Source organism: Pan troglodytes, chromosome 22, assembly GCF_028858775.2.
Source record: "Pan troglodytes isolate AG18354 chromosome 22, NHGRI_mPanTro3-v2.0_pri, whole genome shotgun sequence".
Taxonomy (NCBI): domain Eukaryota; kingdom Metazoa; phylum Chordata; class Mammalia; order Primates; family Hominidae; genus Pan; species Pan troglodytes.
In genome coordinates, this window is record NC_072420.2 from 40,394,567 (window position 1) to 40,411,329 (window position 16,763).

The 16,763-nt window shown below is 43.5% G+C and overlaps 1 protein-coding gene across 1 annotated transcript in view; it reads left to right on the forward strand.

Annotated features, from left to right (window-relative positions):
• Positions 1 to 16,763, forward strand: part of IGSF5 (immunoglobulin superfamily member 5) — a 246,295-nt gene that overhangs the window by 148,263 nt on the left and 81,269 nt on the right. Inside the window, exons 3-4 of the mRNA XM_054675296.1 lie at positions 9,430 to 9,545; positions 9,883 to 10,106. The gene's annotated coding sequence lies outside the window, so the exon portion shown is untranslated. The remainder of the gene's footprint in view (positions 1 to 9,429; positions 9,546 to 9,882; positions 10,107 to 16,763) is intronic.

Genomic DNA, 16,763 nt, shown 5'->3' on the forward strand with positions numbered 1-16,763 from the left:
CCCTCCCTGTGCCTGTATGTTCTCATTGTTCAACTCCCACTTATGAGTGAGAAAATGTGGTGTTTGGCTTTCTGTTCCTGTGTTGGTTTGCTGAGAATGATGGTTTCCAGCTTCACCCATGTCCCTGCAAAGGACATGAACTCATTCTTTCTTATAGCTGCATGGTATTCCATGGTGAATATGTGACACATTTTCTTTATCCAGTCTATCATTGCTTGGCATTTGGATCGGTTCTAAGTCTTTGCTATTGTGAGTAGTGCTGCAATAAACATATGTGTGCATGTGTCTTTATAGTAGAATGATTTATAATCCTTTGGGTATATACCCATTAATGGGATTGCTGGGTCAAATGGTATTTCTGGTTCTAGATCCTTGAGGAATCACCACACTGTCTTCCACAATGGTGGAACTAATTTACACTCCCACCAACAGTGTAAAATTGTTCCTATTTCTCCACATCCTCTCTAGCATCTTTTGTTCCTGACTTTTTAATTATTGCCATTCTAACTGGGTGCTGAACCTACCACAGCGCAGCAAAGCCACTGTAGCCAGACTGCCTCTCTGGATTCCTCATCTCTGGGCACGGCATCTCTGAAAGAAAGGCAGCAGTCCCTACCTGGGGAAGGGGCAGCTGTGGGCGTAGCTTCAGCAGACTTAAATGTTCCTGCCTGCTGGCTCTGAAGAGAGCAGCAGATCTCCCAGCACAGCGCTCGAGTTCTGCCAAGGGACAGACTGCCTCCTCAAGTGGGTCTCAGAGCCTTGTGCCTCCTAACACCTCCCAGCAGCCATCAACAGACACATACAGGACAGCTCTGGCTGGCATCTGGCGAGTGCCCCTCTGGGACAAAGCTTCCAGAGGAAGGAGCAGGCAGCAATCTTTGCTGTTCTGCAACCTCCTCTGGTGATACCCAGGCAAACAGGGTCTGGAGTGGACCTCCAGTAAACTCCAGCAGACCTGCAGAAGAGGGGCCTGACTATTAGAAGGAAACAGAAAGCAATAGGATCAACATCAGCAAAAAGGGTGCCCAGGCAAAAACCCCATCAGAAGGTCACCAACATCAAAGACCAAAGGTAGATAAATTTCTGTTCATCAAAAATTACCCTGTCTCAGGTATTCTGTTAGAGCAGCAGAAAATCAATTCTAACAAAGCTAGACTTCTTTTTGGATTATTCTATAACCAGATTGGTGTGACTTCACCCTAAATTGTGTGAATGAGAACTTTGAGTATACTTCAAAGGATTTTTCAGATGCAGAATTATATTTTATAAAGATTATATTAGTTTTTAAGTCTTAAACAAGATATATAATCTTTTCAGATGATTCCAACTTAAATATGGGTAACTTGCTAATCAATTCACTTCTGTTGTTTAGTTTTCTTAAATTTAAAAATAGCATTTATCTGCCCACATAAAGACTTGACCATATATGTTCATAGCAGTTTTTATTTACAGTTATCCAAATCAGAAACAATTTAAATGTCCATCAACAGAAAAATAAAGTTTTATTATGTTCACCCAATGAAATGCTGCTTACCAATGCAAAATGAACAAACTAATGATACAAGCAACATGGATAAATCTCAAAAATATTATGCTAACCAAAAGAAGCCAGATATAAAAGTATCCATGCTATATAATTTCATTAATAAGAATCCTAGAAAAGTTTAATCTTACCCTACAGTGGAGTGGGAAGAGGACAGGGTCCCAAGCAGATGCCCAGGAAGCAAAAAAAAAAAAAAAAAGGCTCTATTAAACTAGACACATTTTGATGTGCAGTTCCAGACCTTGGTGCCTACCCTGATATCACATGAAATGCTGTGCATGTACACGGAGGTATGAGCAGTGATGTTCTAAAGCATTATTTTTAACGATAAAAACAGGTTTTAAATGTCCATCAGTAGGGGAAGACTAAATACCCCAGATATTGTACATCTGTGTTGTGGAGCCCTCTGCAGTATTTACAAAGAATTAGATGGAATGCCCTTGGGAGAAAAAAATGTAAGTTGTAATAAAGCTCTGTATTTTATAAATTTATCTAAATGTGGAGGGAATGGTCTGAAGAGAATCATACCATGTGATTATTTTAAGTGACCCTGTAAGGAAGGGACAACGATTTGGGGCAGGAGTCGGGGGCTCAAATGTCTTCTTTTGTTAAGACACAGCTATTATGAATACTGCTGTGATGAAAATACAAATGCATGTGTCTTTTTGGTATAAGGATTTATTTTCCCATTGGGTACAGATGGACATAAAGATGGCAACGTTTGATACTGAGGACTGTAACCACCTGATGGGATCTTCCTGCCTGCTGCATAAAGAAATGTTAGCAGCAGTGAATCTGTATGGTTCTGCAGCCACTTCAGTTCTTGACTCCTCAGAAGAAAGAATTTGACTGAGGGGCATAAGGCAGAGGGAGAGACCAAGGCAAGTTTTTTAGAGCAGGAATGAAAGCTCATTAAACAGTTTTAGAGCAGGAATGAAAGGAAGTCAAGTACACTTGGAAGACAGGCAAACAGGTCACTTGAGAGGTCAAGTGCACTGTTTGACTTTTGACTTGGGGTTTTATACCTTGGCATGCTTCCAGGGTGTTGTGTCCCTTCTCCCCTGGTTCTTCACTTGGGGTGGGCTGTCCACATGAGCAGTGGCCTGCCAGCCCTTGGGAGGGGCTGTATTTGCAGTGTGTTTACTGAAGTCGTACACATGTTCACTTGAGGCATTTTTCCCTTTGCCAGTTGAATGTTCGTAGAGGAAGGTCATATAGCAATTAAGCTCTGCCATTTTTCCTCTTATTGTGCATGCTTGAGCCCACTTGCCCAACTCCTGAGATCTTACTGGGGAGCTGCTGATCACCAGTTGCAGGTGTTTCTATTGGGAGACTGCCTTTCCCTGGTGCCAGTTGTGACTAATTATTATATTATTTTAGAGAGACAGTTTAACAACCACCTAACCATCACCTGATGGTCACCTGACATTCTTAGTTGTGGGGGCCCTCTCCTGCCCTGCTCATGTGTGACTAACTACCTACCATAAAACATCCCCCCCTTAAGAGTCCAAGATCCCAATTCTTTGGGGGAAAGATGGTTAGTCTTCTATAACTGCTTCCTGCTGACAGAGGACTGGTGGTGGTTGTTCTGTAGGTCTTGGCCTCTTGCTAGCTGTCCTCCTGCATGCTGAATCACTTATGTGTGGGGCCACAGGAGTGGGGTTGGTGGGTCTAGGTGGTGTCATGGGTGTCAGACTTGCAAAAAATCTGAAAAGATATCTCAAAAGGCCAAGCTACAATAGTGATGTTATTTGCAGGAGTAATTGAGGAAGTTGCATAGTTTATAACCTCTGGAATAATGGCTGGTAATCGTTTCTGTCTGTACCTTAGCAGGTCTCAGGCTCCTTTCCTCCCCGCAGCCTAATGGCCTGCTATTAGCTTTACAAAAGTGATTGAGTTCTGGGCAAGGCTTCTTATCATTTAAATGATAGCCTAAATGTCTTTCAAAGTTAGCTCAGCCCAGTAGCCCAGGAATAATTAAGGGAAAGGCAAGATGGGTGGTGGGTTAGCTCAGCTCACTGTTATAATTGCTCTCCTGATATAATTTTTGCAAAGGCAGTTTCAGGACTACTTAGGGGGGATGGAGGAGAGCAAGGGCTGAAAAGCAATCAGCTGCTATGCTCACTACCTGGGTGATAGGATTTGTGCCCCAAATGTCAGCATCACACAATATACCCATATAACAAACCTGCACATGTACCCCCTGCACCTAAAATAAAAGTTGAAATTTTTTTTTTTTGAAAAGGACAGTCTTTGTCATAAACTTCCTGGGGCTCAAATCCAAGCTTTGCCTTCTACTGTGTGACTTCGTGCAAGTTATTTCATTTATTTGGGCCTTAAATTCCTCATCTCTAACATAAGGATAAAATAACATTACCTATGTGTTATAAAACCACTGAGCAAAGTAAAAAAAAAATAATCAGAAAGTGCTTCTAGGAGGCTTGCGTAGACTAAAAACTCCACAAATGTTAGCTATTATATTGTGAGTGGTGAGCAAAAACGACTTCAATTTTATGTAAAGTGTCTGAATTTTAAACCGTGAGACTGTATTTTCAATGTATTATAAGTGTAATTAATAATAATAATTTAAAAAATAAATAGATAAAGTAACAGAAGTAGAAATGCAGATGACTCTGTCAAGAAGTTTAAAGAAAAGAAGGGGAAGAAAGGCAGCTCAGGGAAAAGAAGTGAAACATCTCCATTTAAACATACTCAATGTGCTTCACACGTGTTCACAAGTCTGCACTGTGGGTTTAAGTTCTAAGCTCAATACCAGCTAGTTGAGTAACATCAACCCTTAAAACTCACTGCTTTACTGATAATGCAAATGACCTGGAGAGACATAAAATAGGAGCAGAAGTTTACCTTAAAAATCACAAATTGATGTCCATGTCTTAAGAGAAATTTATCAACATAACTAGAAAGCAGTTGAAGCCAAGAACTAAAGTGCCCTATGAAAAAAATAAAGCATGATTTGCACAGTTCCCAGGTTCAGAATACATGGGCAAGCTAGGTGGCAAGACCAGAGAAAACTCTGGTGGACACTAAATTAATTGCTGGCTGGCCACGCTTCTATGACACCAAGAGATATATCTAGGCCCCTACCACACAACCACCCGCAGTGCCAACAGAGGATGCTGGGTGGCAGGTGGGGTTCGTAGCTAATGCTGAAATTTGCATCACTTTAAGACACCAGTGTCATCATAGCCCAGTGTCATCATAAGTGCACATTTAGAATTGAGGTGTATTCACTCCTGCATTCTAACGTAGAAAAGGTCCACTTCCCATCTGGTGTCTGTGGCCAGATGGAGGTGTAGGGTCTTAGGAAAGCAATATGTCTTGAAATATTCATAAAGAAATAATGTCAATTGAAATAAACCACATCAACAAAACCTAGTAGCTGACTCTACTCTTTGGTTTTCAGTCTTTAAAAATTCAGAAGGGAAATGCATCTAAGCAATTCCAACACACCCAGTTTCCCCATTTACTAGTTGAGTAATGTAAAGGAAACAACTTGACTTTTCTAAGCTTATCTATTAATACAAAACAATGCAATGAGCATTGCCAGGCCCTAAATGTTGGGAGCACTTGCCTTGGGCCAGAAGCTCAGCATGGGGTCATGGCTTACACATGGTGAGTCCTGGCTACTCCACAGGGTGGCTGACTTCCTTCCTTGTCTCTTCCATTCTACACAACCTGTGAGGAGGAAGTCACTTGACCAAATGAAAAATCTAAAACTAGGAAGCCTAAAAGTGTGGTTCAAATCTTACACTTTACTATGTTTATCACGTTTACTCTGGCAGAGCTCATCAGCTTGAAAATCTCGTTTCTTTACCAGGGAATCCACTCTGGGGAAGCAACAGTCCAAGATGTTACTGGAAAGGAGTCCCAATCCAGACCCCAAGAGAAGGTTCTTGGATCTCGTGCAAGAAAGAATTCAGGGCGAGTCCATACAGTAAAGTGAAAGGGGCTGCTGGTTGCCCATGTTTATGGTTATTTCTTGATGATATGCCAAACAAGGGGTGGATTATTCATGCCTCCCCATTTTGGACCATATAGGATAACTTTTTGATGTTGCCATGACATTTATAAACTGTCATGGTGCTGATGGGAGTGTAGCAGTGAGGACGACTAGAGGTCTCTTCCGTTGCCATCTTGGTTTTGGTGGGTTTGGCCAGCTTCTTTACTGCAACCTGTTTTATCAGCAAGGTTGTTATGACCTATATCTTCTGCTGACCTCCTATGTCATCCTGTGACTAAGAATGGCTTAGCCTCCTGGGAATGCAGCCCAGTAGGTCTCAGCCTTATTTTACCCAACTTCTATTCAAGATGGAGGTGCTCTGCTTCAAACTCCTCTGACAAAACCATCAGAAACCAGAGAGAAGGCAGACACCTCAAGGTGACACTGGCCAAGACCCAGACAGGCATCATGTGTCCCAGTGGAGACTGGCTCGTGATGACACCTGAGCCACAGACGATCCCTCTCACACCTAGATGCTATCTAAGGCCGATGGCAACCGGATGCCACCCTGAGCATGAGGTAGGAGGCAATTAACCCCTGGTTGGCTGAATTGACCCAGAGAACGGAGTTGACCTTCAATTATCAATGTTGAACATTCTTCTAAGAAGACGTGAGGAGAGCTTGAGATAGAAATTAAATTCAGACATACTAAGCATGTAAAAATAAGGGATGTTCCATCTGTTGCCCACCCGAGGATAATGGATTGACACTTCAGGGACTTTAGCAATTTGCCAGGCACTGTGCTAAGTAACTGACACTGATTAGACCGTTTAATAATGACAACTGAATGGGTGGTTAATGATTGTTATTTCATTGTTTTAGATGAGAAGCTCAGAAAAGTCAAGTAGCTTCGTTAAGATTGCACAACTAGTAAATGAGGGAATCGGGCGTGCTGGGATTTTTAAGGTGCATTTCCCTTCTGAATGGCTGAAAACTGAAAAGTAGAGTCAGTTAGACATCCAGCTATCAGCTTTATGCATTGGGTCCTATGGTAGAGAGAATGTATCTCAGGTCGGAGCCTGAACCTTCACCCTCATGCTCCTTCATAGCCCCATGTCTCCAGAGTCTGGGCTTCAGACATTGCCCTGGGTCAGTATTCCCAGGAAACAGACTCTGAGATGGAGATGTGCATGCAGGTGGTGACTGGGAACGGCTCTGAGGAACAGCCCCTGTGAGGGAGGGAGAGAGCAGGATGCCGCAGGAGAAATTGAAGTGCAATAGGGATGCAACTGAGGCCTCAGCTGATCTCACGGAGAGCTTTGAAGCTTGGGTGGCATTTCAGAGATGCCTTGAATTAAAGTTTTGGGAGCTGGGTCTTTGTATCCTAGCATCAATGAGTCACTGGATGCAGGCCACCCCTGGCGTCTGAGGAATGCGCACCCTGAACTGAGGGCAGGAGTTGGCCAACATACCACAGAACCACTGCAGTCCACCTGCAGCATTCCGCCACGTTCCAGAAGCTCGCTTGATGTGGGCAGAGCTCATCTGGGACTTGGTTGGTCTCTTCCTGGATAAACCTACAATGGAAAGGTTATTGAGACAAACCGATGTCTCTATGCTGAAGTGATCTTGGGACAATGACAGATACCCATGACCTCCTGCCTCTACTACCCAGTCTTGGTTCTCCTCACCCCCAGCTAGCACTGCTAGACTTAGACTTTGATGGTCCAGGGTGGGGGCTGCCCAGACTCTCATCCCTCGGGGTCTCTGTCCTCTGCTCACCATACCTTCCTTGGTTCACGACTGAGGTGCCCTCCATTTGTTATGAATATTCAGTCAGCGAGGACTAATAGACACCCCCGTGGATCATGTGGGTGCAGAAGGTGTTCTTCCTTCCTTCCATGTGCAACAGCAGGCTCTTTTTTTTTTTTTTTTTTTTGAGACGGGTCTCACTCTGTCGCCAGGCTGGAGTGCAGTGGTGCGATCTCTTGGCTCACTGGAACTTCCACCTCCCGGATTCAAGCGATTCTCCTGTCTCGGTCTCCCGAGTAGCTGGGACTTTAGGTGCGCACCACCATGCCCAGCTGATTTTTGTATTTTTAGTAGAGACAGAGTTTCACCATGTTGGCCAAGATGGTCTCGATCTCTTGACCTTGTGATCTGCCCACCTCAGTCTCCCAAAGTGCTGAGATTACAGGCGTGAGCCACTGCGCCCCACCAGAAGCCTCTTTTTTAATGATTAGGGCCAATTAGTCCTGCCAGATGGTGACACCTTTTCTTGCTGCTGGTTGTATGGCAAAAGAAGCCTGAAGTGTCAGGGAGGCAGTCCCAGCTTAATGTGTAATGAGACTCTTGCTGTGTCCCTTAGTGGAAAAAGTCCCCCTCTGGGGAGCTGCAATGATGGGAAGCACAGTTCTCTAAGTGAGCCACTGGGAGCAATCATAAGTAGGGCAGCACTCCTTCCAGCCACTGAATCCCATACTCATGGTAGACCTCCTGGGGACACAGTACCATGCCTTTGTTATTGATTTCGAGAGAATATTGCATCTTGGAGTGCAGTGCCCCATCCTTGCAGGAGATTATCTCCAAGCTGTATCCTCAAAGGGTAGCTTCATGGAGCTATCAGGACAGAAGCTCCAGGGCAGTGCGGGATGTGATAGGACTGGTGAACCCATGCTCACTTGCACGCTGTCAAACTTCTTTTGCTGTGAAGCGGGTCCCTGGGTCCAAAGGCACGTCGTGCAGGATTCACGTGGGCGGACCAGACGTTTTGTAAACCCTCGGATAGTGATGGTGCCTGAAGTTCTGTGGAAAGGAAAGTCAAACTCCCACCAGGATATGAGTTAATTCCTGTCAAGCAGAATCATTCCCTTCCAGAGTGGCTGGTTGGTCTCTGAGTGATTGTGCCATACTGGGGGCTCAGGGTTGTTCTCTGTGGCTTGCAGGTTGGGTATTTAGTAGCTAGATCAGCCTTGGTGAGTTGGAGACCATGCTATTGGGTCCATGCATAGCCTCCTTCCCTGTCACCACAGCTGCTTCGTTCATGGGTTCATTGTGCCACTACTGGAGTGAGCAGTGAGTGAGGAGGGCTGAACCTCGGCCGGCTGAGTCATTCTCCCTCCTTGTTGTTTGATGTCTCTTCCACGGTGAATGCTGTCTTGGGGAAACTAACATAGAACATGACCATCTTTATGTTTAATGCTCATCCTGACAGGATCATTCACAGGCCTCCTTGTCCCAAACTTTGAATTTTTCTTCTTCTAAGTCACTAAACAATCAGCCAAGCCATTCACCACTGCCAATGAATCTATATGTGTTTTAACCTCGGGCCACTTTTGTTTCCACTCCAAGTAGATGACATTGGGAGGAAGTCCCTCATTACGTCTTTCGGGGGCACCCTGAATTATCAGGGGCTGTAGTGCAGGAATAGTCCATTTTCAGCTAGTACCATGTAGCAAGTTTACCCATCTGCCATCTGTGAACCAAGCATTTCCCTCCCTGCTCAGCAGGTAAAAAGGGACAAGCCCCTTTCCCTGCCACCGTGTGGTCACAGGAGTTAACTGAAGGGAAAGCACTGGTTAGAAGTGGTGGATGACAGGCAGGGCTGGGTGTGGGAAAGTGTCTCGGACACCTGCCACTGCAACTTACAAGTGCCTTCTGGCCCTACTGGTGCTCCATCATGAGAATTATTTGCAGATTGCTTGTCAGACCTTATGAGTTAGGGGGTCCTGACCTGAACCCAGGTCATGGTGGGCTGGCTGCATGGTCCTTGTTGCCACGGTTAGGTAGCAGGACAAAGCTTTTTTCAAATAGTGCATATTTTTCTGCTGCTAATGATGTGAGCTTGCTCTAGACCTAAGGGTCTGTGCTGTGATTCTCCTGTTGAGCCTTGTCTTAAATGTCACCTGGTGTCTTTTCCCACTAGGGCCTGCCGGGCTGTATGGACCTAACAGCAGGGACACTTGCACCTCAGCCTGGACCTGCTGCCCTGCTCTTCCTTCTCTGGGTCTCATGCAAAACTGGCATCTTTCATGTCGCAGGGTAAGTGTGTTTGAGCAATGTTCCCAAGGGTGGGAAATGCTGCCTCCAGAATCCAGAGAAGTCTGCTGGGCCTTGTGCTTCCTTCTTAAAGGTGGGAGGTGTAAGGTGCAATAATTTTATGTTTTACTTTAGAGGGAATGTCCCAGCAAGCCCCAGACCACTGCATCCTTACAAACATACTGATCTATGGGGTTCCTGATCTTCATAGGGTTTCTCTCTTATCTTCCCACCTCCTGGCAACATACTTGCTGCATTTTGTTCATTCAGCCTTAATGTGTCCACATAGTGGACCAACATGATGCACTGTGGAATGTCCACAAAGTCCCGGTCTTTTCAGCCTGTATCCTGACAGAGAGCTGGAGAATTAACATCGCCCTGGGAAGAGCTGTGAATGAGTACTGCTATCCATCCCACGTGAGCGCGAGCTGCTCCTACTCCTCCCTGCTGATAAAGAGGAGAAACTGCGTTCATCGGATGCTTGGCTGTGTGCCATGTCTATGGTCGCTGGCTCTAGAAAAAGTTCCACATGGGCTCAGCAGCTGTGCTTGGGACTACACTTGGGTGAGTTTGCAGTACTTCACTTTCACCTTCTAAGATGTCTGTGGCTTGGAAGCAGCCTGATTAGTGAATGAAAAAGGGATATGATGGAATCCATTGGCCTTGCTTCCCCTGCATCTACTGTTTCCCTTGGGATACAATATTGTTTTTGATTTACTGTCTTGGCCTGAAGGCAAACATAAGTTTTTGCTTGGCTTACCCCACTGTGATAGCTCTTACTCTGCCGAACAAGGAATCTATACATGGTGTATTTGTTTACTAGGGCTGACATAATAAGTATCACACACTCGGTGGCTTAAACATAAGAAATGTATTGTCTCAGTCCTGGAGGCCAGAAGCCTGAGGGCTGGCTCCTCTGAGGTCACAAGAGGAGATCTACTCCAGGCTCTCCCACAGCTTCTGCTGGTTGCTGCAGCTGCTGGTGAGCTTTGGCTTATAGAAGCATCACTGGGGTCTCTGTCTTCTTCTTCACGTGGTATCCTTCTTGTGTGTGTGTGTCTGTGTGTAAATTTCTGTTTTATAAGGACACCAGGCACATGGGTTAGGGCTCACCCTAGTGACCTTATCTTAACTCATTACATCTGCAATGACCCTTTTTTTCAAATAACTTCACATTCTGAGGTACTGAACATCAGGACTCCGATATATAATTTTGTTTGGGGGAAGACTCAATTCAGCCCATAACTTGTGGGTTCTACCAACTGTCAAGTGTGCCCACCCCAGTTACACATGGTGGATGGGGAAGCACCCACTGGGTGAGTCTACGGGCCTGATGGGCCTGGGCCAGGACTCTTCCTTCCTTCTTTCCTTTTTTCTCCCTTTCCTTTCCTTTTCTTTCTTTCGTTCTTTCTTTCTTTTCTTTCTTTCTCATCTCCCTTCCCTTCTCTTCCTTTCTTTCTTTTCTTTTCTTTCTTTTGATATGAAGTCTCACTCTGTCACCCAGGCTGGAATGCAGTGGCGTCATCTCAGCTCATTGCAAACTCCACCTCCCTGGCTCAGGTGATCCTCCTGCCTCAGCCTTGCAAGTAGCTGGGACTACAGGTGCATGCCACCATGCCCAGCTAATTTTTTGTATTTTTAGTAGAGATGGGGTTTCACCATGTTGCTCAGGCTGGTCTTGGACTCCTGAGCTCAAGTGATCCTCCTGCCTCAAGCTCCCAAAGTGATGGGATTGTGGGTGTGAGCCACCATGACCAGCCCAGTTAATAATTTCTTATGCTATAAAGGCCTCTTTCTAAATGTAAATACATGCTTTTGTTTTCATCTGAGCCATAGCATTCCAACTTAGTTTTAGTCCAAGTTATGGAGGTCCACGTATTTATTTTCTTAATAATCATCTTTAGCACTCATTCATTCCTTCATCCATTTATTTTCCATTGAGTGCTTATCCATGACAGGTAGTGTCCTAGATTCTGAGGATACGTTGTAAACAAATAAGAAAATAGATCCTTGCTCTTGTATAGTACACAGAGTGTTATGGCTAATTTTAGCTTGGATTATGGAAGTATAAATACAATTTCATTTTATGCAAGAAGAAAATATGGCTGGAAGATGATCATTCACGGGCTTTATAATTAGCATAATTTACAGTCTTCTTCCAACTTTAGGGTGAGAAATCACCGGATTACTGAGTCACCCAACCTCACTGAATCAAATGAAATATGGGTGTGTGTGGGGGGGTGGCTGGGGAGGGAACCAACCCGGGGATGTTATTAAAGTAAAATTTTATATGCAAGGCTTTCTCATTCAGTATATCACCCTGCAGTGCCACCTGGCGGTTACAGTGAAGGAAAACATTTCAATCCACACTGATAATTGTAGGAACCTGGAAACTGTGGGGGCTCCCATGCACTCATTTCCCAACAGGATGTCAGGAGGGTCGTGCACTAGAGCCCCCAGTGAGTACCTGTCTCAGTGCTTAGTTACACCACTGCGGAGGAGGCATCATCCAGCCTGAAAGTGCCCTCCCTCATGACTCGTCCCTCCCCTAATACAAACACCGCACAGGTGGGGTCCAACCATAAGTCCCCACCCCTTACCACAGCTTAGACTCATTTGTTTGTGTGATTTATTTTATTTTCATTTTGTTACTAGCCACTCTAAAAACGAGAATTTCTTTTTCCTTTTTAAAAAAAATTTTATTTTAGGTTTGGGGGTACATGTGAAGGTTTTTTACATAGATAAACACGGGTCATGGGGGCTTGTTGTACCTATTTTTACATCACCCAGATATTAAGCCCGGTACCCAATAGTTATCGTTTCTGCTCCTCTCTCTCCTCCCACCCTCCCCGCTCAAGTAGACCCCACTGTCTGCTGTTTCCTTCTTTGTGTTCGTAAGTTCTTATCATTTAGCTCCCACTTGTAAGTGAGAAAATGCAGTATTTGGTTTTCTGTTCCTGCATTAGTTTGCTAAGGATGATAGCCTCCAGCTCCATCCGTGTTCCAGCGAAACACATGATCTTGTTCTTCTTTATGGTTGCATAATATTCTGTGGTGTATATGTACCACATTTTCTTTATCCAGTCTGTCATTGATGGGCATTTAGGTTGATTCTATGTCTTTGCTATCGTGAACAGTGCTGCAATGAACATTTATGTGCATGCGTCTTTATGGCAGAATTATTTATATTCCTCTGGGTATTTACCCATTAATGGGATTGCTTGGTCAAATGGTAGTTCTGCTTTTAGCTTTTCGAGGAATCACCACACTGCTTTTCACAACGGTTGAACTAATTTACACTCCCACTAACAGTGTATAAGAATTCCCTTTTCTCTGCAACCAAGCCATTATCTGTTATTTTTTTTGACTTTTTAGTAATAGCCATTCTGACTTGTGTGAGATGGTATCTCACTGTGGTTTTGATTTGTATTTCTCTCATGATCAGTGATATTGAGCTTTTTTTCATATGCTTCTTGGCCGCATGTATGTCTTCGGTTGAGAAGTGTCTGTTTATGTCTTATGCCCACTTTTTAATAGGATTGTTTTTCTCTTGTAAATTTAAGTTCCTTACAGATGCTGGATATTAGACCTTTGTCAGATGCATAGTTTGCAAATAGTTTTTCCCATTTTGCAGGCTGTATGTTTACTCTGTTGATAGTTTCTTTTGCTGTGCAGAAGGTCTTAAGTTTAATTAGATACCATTTGTCAGTTTTTGCATTTGTTGTGATTGCTTTTGGTGTCTTTGTCATGAAATCTGCCTGTTCCTAGGTCCAAGATGGTATTGCCTAGGTTGTCTTCCAAGGTTCTTATAGTTTTGGGTTTTACATTTAAGTCTTCAATCCATCTTGAGCTGATTTGTGTATATGGTGTAAGGAAGGGGTCCAGCTTCAATCTTCTGCATATGGCTAGCCAGTTGTCCCAGCACCACTTATTGAGTAGGGACTCTTTTCCGCATTGCTTGCTTTTGTCAACTTTGTCAAAGATCAGATGGTCGTAGATGTGCAGCCTTATTTCTGGGCTCTCTATTCTGTTCCATTGGTCTATATGCCTGTTTTTGTACCAGTACCATGCTATTTTGGACACTGTAGCCTTGTAGTATAGTTTGAAATCAGGTAACATAATTCCTCCAGATTTGTTCTTTTTGCTTAGATTGCCTTGACTATTTGGGCTCTTTTTTGGTTCCATGTAAGTTTTAAAATTTTTTTTCTAGTTCTGTGAAGAATGTCATTGGTACTTTTATAGGAATAACATTGAATCTGTAAATTGCTTTGGGTGGTATAGCCATTTTAATGATATTGATTCATCTTATCCATGAGCGTGCGGTGTTTTCCCATTTGTTTGTGTCTGTTCTGATTTCTTTGAGCAGCAATTCTTTTATAATTCTCATTGTAGAGATCTTTCACATCCCTGGTTAGCTGTATTCCTGGGTATTTTATTCTTTGTGTGTCACAGTTGAGAGTGGGATTGCCTTTCTGATTTGGCTCTCAGTTTGGTTGTTCCTGGTGTATAGGAATGCTAGTGATTTTTGTACATTGATTTTATATCTTGCAACTTTGCTGAAGTTGTTTATCAGCTGAAGAAGCTTTGGAGCTGAAACTATAGGGTTTTCTATGTATAAAACCATGTCATCTGCAAAAAGAGATAAGTTTGACTTCCTCTCTTCCTATTTGGATACCCTTTCTTTCTTTCTCTTGACTGATTGCTCCGGTTAGGACTTCCAATACTATGCTGAATGGAAGTGGTGAGAGAGGGTATTCTTGTCTTGTGCTGATTTTCAAGGGGAATGCTTCCAGCTTTTGCCCATTCGGTATAATGTTGGCTGTGGGTTTGTCATAGATGGTTCTTATTATTTTGAGGTATATTCCTTCAATACCTCATTTATTGAGAGTTTTTAACACAAATGGATGTTGAATTTTATCAAAAGCCTTTTCTGCATTTGTTGAGATAATCATATGGTTTTTGTCTTTAGTTCTATTTATGTGATGAATCACATTTATTGATTTTCATATGTTGAACCAGGCTTGCATCCTGGGGATGAAGCCTACTTGTTTGTAGTGGATTAACTTTTTGATGTGCTGCTGGATTCGGTTTGCAAGTACTTTGTTGAAGATTTTTGCATTGATGTTTATCAAGGATATTGGCCTGAAGTTTTCTTTTTTTGTTGTGTCTGTGTCAGATTTTGGTATCAATATGATGCTGGCCTCATAGAATGAGTTGGGGAGAAATCTTCTTCCTCAATTTTTTGGAATAGTTTCTGTAGGAGTGGTACCAGCTCTTCTTTGTACATCTGGTAGAATTGGGCTCTGAATTCATCACATCCTGGGCTTTTTTTGATTAGCAGGCTATTTATTACTGATTCAGTTTTGCAGCTCCTTATTGGTCTGTTCCCGGAATCCATTTCTTCCTGGCCCAATCTTGGGAGGGTGTATGTGTCCAGGAATTTATCCATCTCTTCTAGGTTTTCTAGTTTGTGTGCATAGAGGTCAAATGAAAATTTCTGTATTTCTTTCTTTCCTTCTTTTTGTGTTGAAAGAAGCTCTTGCTATGTTGCCCAGGCTGGTCTTGCACTCCTGGGCTCAAGCAATCCTCCTGCCTCAGCCTCCCATGTAGCTGGGACTACAGGTGTGTGCTTTTTATTGCACTTTTCTTCCACCTGACTGTAAGCTCCATGAGGGCAGAAGCCATGTCTGTTTTACATCCTCAAGGCACCAAAACCAGTATCTGATACATGATATGTGCTCTCTGTGTGTTGAAAGAGTGAATGGGTGTAGGGGGTGCCTGTGTTGTAAATCATGTTCTGGAGGTGACCTCATTTCCTTGGAGGCTTCCCCTGGGTCAGGTCAGGCATATGATGAATCCCTAGGCTCTCTTTGCCAGCGTGGTGGCAGGTTCTCTTCCAGGTCTTGTTCAGGCTGATAATTGATCAGCAGTAATTGATATGAGGAGAGACAGAAGAAACAGACAGGAACGAGAATCCATAGATTCCTGTGCATGTAACATACACCAATATGACTTAACACTGCTGCACATCACACCACTCTCACTAAGGGTCACTGGTCCCTAAAATATTTTCCTACAGGTATTACATGTAGACCACATAAAACTATCTATTTGGCTTGGTGTTCATGTGTTCTTCCCACCATGCCATAGGGCCTGCTCTGTGCTCCAGCCACTGAGGTTAGTGAGGCTGATAGGGAGTCATTTCCACTGGCAACACCCTGGGCCAAGCGTTATTCTGATAGTCAAGAAGCAATCCTTGGCAATTCGACATGTGGAAACATCTTCATGATTTAGCTTTTGATTAAATTTTTTTTGTCTTAGACTTTTAAAAAATAACCTTTTTGCTTTAGAATAGTTTTATACATACAGAAACATTGTGAATATAGTATAGATCAGCAGTCCCCAACCTTTTTGACACCAGGAACCATTTTCATGGAAGACAATTTTTCCACAGACCTGAGGTGAGGGAGATGGTTTCAGGATAAAACTGTTCTACCTCAGATCATCAGGCACTAGATTCTTATAAGAAGCACACAACCTAGATGCCTCTCACGCACAGTTCACAATAGGGTTCACACTTCTATGAGAGTCTGATGCCACCACTGATCTGACAGGAGGCTGAGCTCAGGCAGTAATGTGAGCAATGTGGAGTGGCTATAAATACAGATGAAGCTTTGCTTGTTCACCAGCCACTCACCTCCTGCTGTGAAGAGCAGTTCCTAACAGGCCACAGACCAGGACCAGTTTATGGCCCAGGGGTTGGGGACCCCTGGAATAGAAGGTTCCCATATACTCCATACCCAATTTCCTCCATAATTAACATCTTACATAAGTATGGTACGTGAAAAACATCAGACAAATCTCAATTGAGAAACATTCAACAGGAAACTTGACCAGTACTGCTCATAACTGTCCTAGTGGCCAGAAACAAGAAAGGCCAGAGAAGTTGTTACAGCCAAGTAGAGCATAAGAAGACATGATGACTAGTCTAATGTGGTGTCCTGGATGGAATTCAAGAGAGGAAAAGGGCATTAGGGAAAAACTGAGCAAATAAATCTGAATAAAGTATGGATTTTGGTTAATATTCATGTGTCAATATTGGTTCTCATCAATTGTGACATGTTTACCATACTAAGGTAAGAAGTTAATAACAGGGGAACTGTGAGTGGGGGTACATGGGAATTCTCTGTATGATCATATTACTTTTTTGTGAATCTAAAA